Source organism: Vicugna pacos, chromosome 3 (genome assembly GCF_048564905.1).
Source record: "Vicugna pacos chromosome 3, VicPac4, whole genome shotgun sequence".
Lineage (NCBI taxonomy): Eukaryota > Metazoa > Chordata > Mammalia > Artiodactyla > Camelidae > Vicugna > Vicugna pacos.
In genome coordinates this window covers 22,825,067-22,831,066 of record NC_132989.1, presented here as the reverse complement: position 1 = coordinate 22,831,066, position 6,000 = coordinate 22,825,067, and the positions used below count along the sequence as shown (strand labels likewise).

The 6,000-nt window shown below is 48.6% G+C and overlaps 1 protein-coding gene across 4 annotated transcripts in view; it reads left to right on the top strand.

Moving 5' to 3' along the window:
- The first annotated feature begins 256 nt into the window (after positions 1–256).
- PURA (purine rich element binding protein A) overlaps positions 257–6,000 on the top strand; it is a 37,923-nt gene continuing 32,179 nt past the window's right edge. Inside the window, exon 1 of one of the 4 annotated variants that reach the window (XM_072956601.1) lies at positions 257–338. The gene's annotated coding sequence lies outside the window, so the exon portion shown is untranslated. Of the gene's footprint in view, positions 339–804; positions 1,282–6,000 lie in introns of those variants that run through there. The other 3 variants (XR_012067593.1, XM_072956584.1, XM_072956579.1) reach the window with 3 other exon arrangements.

Here is a 6,000-nt window from a genome sequence, read left to right as displayed (position 1 = left end):
ATCTTGTCAAACTTGGTAAGATTTCAAGAAAACTCTTAAAGGACAGTTTATAGTTCTGTATTTCGCCCTTACGTAGCAATTTATAAAAATTAACTCGTCTCTTTTACTCTCTCCCACTCGGCCCAACGACGCATAAGTAATATTTATCAGGGTTTTGTCCTTAGTCACAGTCCCTCAAAGGGGCCCAGTTTCACCTACACTGCGTGGGAGGCTGGGTAGCAACCCCACGCTTCCTGTCAAGGATTCTTGGGGCCAGAGCCTGAACGTGGTCTAGCCCCTTTCTTCTTTATGCTAATTCTGCCCTTCTAACCCCTCCCGGCAGGAGTCTGAAGGCCAAGGTGAGACCCTCCCGGGAGATGAAAGGCCTATCGCCCCCTGAGAGATGCGGGCGAAACAGGGACGGGGGGAGGCTAGGGTGACGGGGTGGTAGCGGCACGGACTACGGCGCTGAGGGCCCTAAGTTGGAGCTGACGCAGGCCCTATAGGGTTCTGTCCCCGCCCGAGCCTGGCTTCCGTCCTCAAAGCCTAACCAGGAATAAGTCCTCCTGGTGGCGCTACGGGCGGCGGATGGAGGAAGAACGGGCAAAGAGGCCGCAGGCAGCCCCCTTCTCAAACGCGCCTCAAGGCCTGGGCCGCGGGCTGTTGACGCGCCAACAGCAGAGAGGGCGCGCGCACGCGCGAGATGGGGGGGCGGAGGGAGCGCGCTCGGCGGCCGCCGCCGCGGCAACTGAAACGGAGGGACGCGAGGGCGGAGGGCGCGAGCCACGGGAGGAGGGTGGGGGGGGAATGGTGGGTAGCGGGGAGCGCGCGCTGACGTCGCCCGGAGTCACGCACAGAGCGCCGGGTTACGCGCCGACGTCTGGCTGCCACGACTTGCCGTCTGCGGCGGCGGCGGCGGCGGCGAGCGGATCCCGCAGGGGAAGGAGGAGGAGGAGGGAGAGCCAAGGGGGCTGTGAGTGAGCGGGAGAAGCAGGGTGTGAGCCGGACTTGCTAGCGGGAGGGAGAACGAGCGAGAGCCGAGCCAGCCATCCGAGCCGCCTCCTCCTCCTCCCCTCGGCGTCCCGCCCCCGCCTGCCAGCCCGCCCTTCTCCCTCCTCAGCCGGCTGAGCCCGAGTGAGGCGCAGCTCGGCTCGCGCCGCTGTCCAAGACAGGTGTGCGCGCGCGCGCCCTCCTCCCCTCCCCCTTTCCTCGCGCCTGCCTAGCGCCTGCCTCGCGCGCGCCCTCCCTCCCTCCAGCCCGCGCCCTCCCTCACCTGCGGCAGGACAGCGCCCGCCCGCCCGGGTAAGCCCCTTGCGACCGTCTTTGCTGCCACTGCCACAGCTTGAGGTGCCTCCCACCTTTTCCCCTCTAATTGCCCTCTTATGCCCCAGGAATAATTACTGTAGCATTGTAGACATCCCCGCACCCTCCCTCCGGGGACCCGGGCAGTGCAGCAGCGCACCCCCCTCCCCCCGGAGCGCACGAACGTACGAACTCCCTCCCATCTCCAAAAAAGAATAAAGTCACACGCCCCTTAAAAAAAAAAAGAAAAGAAAGAAAGAAAAGAATGCAATCCTACCTCTACAGGCGCTGGAGACCACCAATGGTGCCGTTTGCTTAGCAATCTCTAAGCCCCATTTCCCCTGGCCGCCTTCGCCCGGGACCTGGGACAGTGCGCCAAACCTGGCCGACACTCCCTGCACAGCAGCCCTGGCAGGAGGGGAGAGGAAAGAGGGTTCTAGGCTCCACTACCAACCCCTCCTTTCCTCTGTTCACCCCCACCACCCCCGCAATGCATACACCCGCCCTGTATGCGTTGTAAAAATAAAAAAGAATACATTGGTGCTGACATCGCAGATGCAGCCAGGCCCAGGGATGGGTGGCCCGAACAAGCATTTTTGCTGCCCCACAGAGCTAGATCAGCTCCGTAGTTTGCTCTGCCTTTGTCCGAGGGCGAAAGGAATGGATATGAAGTTGGAGGGTCTTACCTTTGAGCGACTGTGGACCCTGGCAGCGGTTGAGATGTCTGTAGGGGAAGGGACCCCCGCAAATATATCTGCTTTGAGCCTGAACTTGAATAGAGAAAGGCCCAAGAGTCCGGTTGGGGAAACTTTCTTTAATTTGTTGCTGTTTACTCCTGAATAAATGCTATTTTAATTTCCGTCGTCTCTGCGGGACCCTATTGAGGCTTCTAATTCGTTCTTTTCTGGGCCCCTTGTTTTATTGTCGGGCCAGGAGCTTTTGGACAGCTTTGTGCAATGGTGTCTATGTTTGTGTCCCGTGTCCTTGGAAGGGAGGTCCCAGTGCTTTACAACAGACTGAATTTGGTTTGACATCTGTTGGTAGACTGTCAGAGGAGAAAAGGAGTTTTTTGATTATTTGAAGACCCCCACTGCTCCCCGCCCAAACCGACGTTTGCGAATTGTGGCTTTGAAAATTGGAGTGTTGATGAGAGTGTGGAGAAAGTTGCTGATTTCATTCCTTTGGGTACTGGTAAAAATCATTTAAGAATTAGTAGAAAGAGAGAGAGCTATTGACACTTACATCGGTTCTGTTTGGACCTTTTTGGTACATAAAATGTCGGGTTTTCTGAATTTTTTATTGAATCTAGAATGTGTGCTACGTTTATTGAACTCTTCTGCAAATGCTTAAAATAAAATTTTGTGAAATGCGAGGATTTTATCACATGGATTATTCTCTCAGATTTTAAATGTTTAATTCCTATCTTTAACCCTAAACATTGAAATAGCATTGGAGAGGTATAGTTTTAAAGATTAATTGAGCTATAGAAAGGCGATAGGCTTTTAAAAAATGATTAGTGAAATACTGTTAGTCGTTGTTGCTAAATGTTAAGATTTACTTGAGAGTTTTCCTTAATTTTCCAGATAGCTGAGAGAAGAAATGGGTAATTCCTTCACTTTGAACACTTACAGTACAAGTTAGTTTTAATGATTTGATTATTGAAGATAATTGTCTGATTTAAGACAGGCATTTAACCTAAGTAACACTTGAAAACACAAGGTCTAATGTTCTTGCTTCTCTTTTATTTGGGAAATCTGTGGTTTTGTGAAATATCAATCAGCATATTGTTTTTGTTGGGAACTCCATAATCAAAAGAGTTTATTACCCGGAGATAGATTCCCTCTCTCCAAGTTATTCTGTAAATGTGTGTGTTAATTTTTACTTTTAAAAACCAAAGCTGAATTATATTACTTCAGACCCACCCGTAGTTCAGGCTGAGGAAAATGAGGCTTTTTTCCTTTCTTGTCCAGCCTAATGTCTGTTTCACTTGTGAAAAATTTTTTTGTTAGAGTTTGTTAAAGATACAGAGATAGAGGGATTAAAAATAAAGCAATCTCTGTTCTCTTAAAAACGTGTGTGTAGTGTTAATAAAAGAGCACACTAAATCTGAAGACGTTTATCAGCTTTTAAAAATATAAGCAAACTTTGAGGAGAAAGGGAATATTTTTGACGTTTTTTTAATTAACATGGATATTTTGCTTCATATTAATGTATTTCGTTTTCCCTTTGTCTCTACTACCTCGTATTGAAATTATAATTTTATTTCTACAACTATTTGTTTTAAAATAACAATTCAAACAGCTAGACACAGAACTGGCTTTTCATTTACCAAATTAGTACATTGTTTAGGTAATTAACAAATGGCTAGGAATGTTTTTAAATCCACAAATTTGCTAATGGATTTTCAATGTCAGGATGCAAATCTAATTTTGAAACTCTATTTAAGGTTCTAAACTCTTTGTTTTAAGACTTTTCTCTGAGTCAATATTCATTCTTCCCAGGCTACCTGTTAAGAATACTGTATTCTATAGCCCAAGGAAAGCTGCCTTTCACCACCCTCTTCCATTCTTACCAAAAGCCCACACTTACAGACTTATCATGAAACTAACTTTCTTGTTTCAGTAGTGAAAATGTGCTAAATATCTTATTTATTTTTGTATTATTTTGGAAAAGGCATTATTAACCTTGTTTGCTTTTTAGATACATTTATAAAGTAGGCGAGAAGCTGGATAATGGCAAATTTTTATACGTATATAATACATAACAGAATAAGTAAGCACATATTTATGTGGAGAGATTCAGGTCTCGGTTTGCTAATTTGAGCTTAAAATTTCCAGTTTCTGCGTGCAAATGATATTTAACTTGTGTTTTGCCTAGAAACTTCATCAGTTGCCTCTGCGCTGGGGAACTAAGAACTTGGTTCCTGGTGACAGTCAGTCAGTTTTGCAGAAAATCAGGGCATTTCCAAACTTAAAGCGCTTCAGAACCCCGGACATAAACGTTTGGGACAGAGGGCAAGAAATTTAAACTCCAAAGTTGGTTCAAGAAGGCGGGCAGTTTTGAGCCTTTTTTTTTTTGTCGTGGGGAAAGTGATCATTAGAATGGTAGAATGGCAGGGACTGGCAGGCGCATGCCCCCTCTCCGCAATCCCCGCAATCCCCGCAATCCCGTTGGCCTTGCTGCTTTTGAGTTCTCCCGACGGAGCAAGGGCTTGGTTCAGCGCAAGGTAAACCCTTGAGGAAGAACAGCGGCTCTTCCAGATGGGTATTAAGCAGATCTTAGTCTCAGTTTACAGGTGGGAGTGTAATGCCCCTCCCAGTTCTGTGCGGAGACCCTGCCACTCAGCCTCTGCGTCCCTGTTTGGGGCCGGGGTCTATCCAGGGTCCTGATCTCTACCTTGCGAACCTGGAGGAGCCGCCGCTTCTTCACCCGTGTATTTCTGTGTGGTGGGAAGTACGCCAACAGTTCCTATGTCCCCTTCCCGACAGACTTGGGGACAGGGGAGGGAGTGCAGAAAAATCAGCATTGAAAGGGTACTAGGCGGTGCTGGAGGATGCTTCCAAACTGAGGGAAAGTTCTTTGTGGGGCCAGAAGCCTGGATTTCTATCTCTCAGAATGGACCTCCCCTTTAGGGAGCCATTTCAGGGACAGCTGGACAGGTGGGTGGTTCTGGGGCTCCTCCACAGGACTACCCCGGTTTGCTCTTTGGGAGCCATGGTGCTTTGCCCTATTTCTTCCTCTTTAGCGGGAAGTAGTGAAGGTCAGTCCAGAGCTGAAGTAGCTAATGCTGGGTTGAATGGGGCCCTTGCTAAGAGAAAAAGGAAGCTGTGAATACTCAGCAGGAGAGTTTGCCCAGGAGATGGAGGGATGTATCAGGGGGCTTTAAGGTCTCAGGCATTGACGAAGCTTACGCTCTGGACTGGTCTGGGCTTCTTGATCATTAGTCCTCTCTTTATCCCTCTTTTCCCCAGGAAGCTTGGGCAGTCAGATGCTTAGCTGTCTCTGAGGCTAAGAGTGAGGGAGGCAAGTCTCTTTATTCTGGGGGGGGGGGTGTTCAATGGGAATGGACAGCATAGATGTGATAGACACACTCTTTTCAGGATGAAGGCAGCAATCCATGCTTGAGAAAGCCAGGAGTAAGGCTGTGAGATCTGTATCCTCTAAGCCCCCTGTAGAAGGTGATGGGGAGAGTGTAGGGGGTCATAGGTAGAAGTTCCCCTGGAAATAGGCCTTAGCTTTCCCACAGATGCTAGGACTGCAGACTGCAGTGAGGGAGTATAAGCATTCTCTATCTATCCGTGAGAAGGAAAACAGGCCCTAGATTATGCCTCAGAATTTAGGAAGAGAAATCAATTATTTGTGAGCCCCTTCCTGAGACCAGAGTAGACCCCCTTTAGCTGTCACTGGTTTAGCTGTCATTGGTTAACTAATGGTCGGTAACCTAGATGTCTGCCTAAAAACCAGCGATCATTTAATGTTTTACTTTTTGAGAGATAGGGGCTCTCCTTGACACTTTGGAGTTTCTGAGAGGAGGAGTAAAAGGGGCGAGCGAACCTGCGTTAATGAATCCCGTAAGGAACTGCGTTTCCCAGGAAATTCCTGACATTTTTAGCTCGTGAATTTCCTAAAGTCTGCTTGGTTTCTCCTCCATTCTGGGTCCCTCCAGAGAGGAAGAAGAGTGGGCTAGGGGTGAAGGCTCGTCAGGGCCTGGTTCATCCG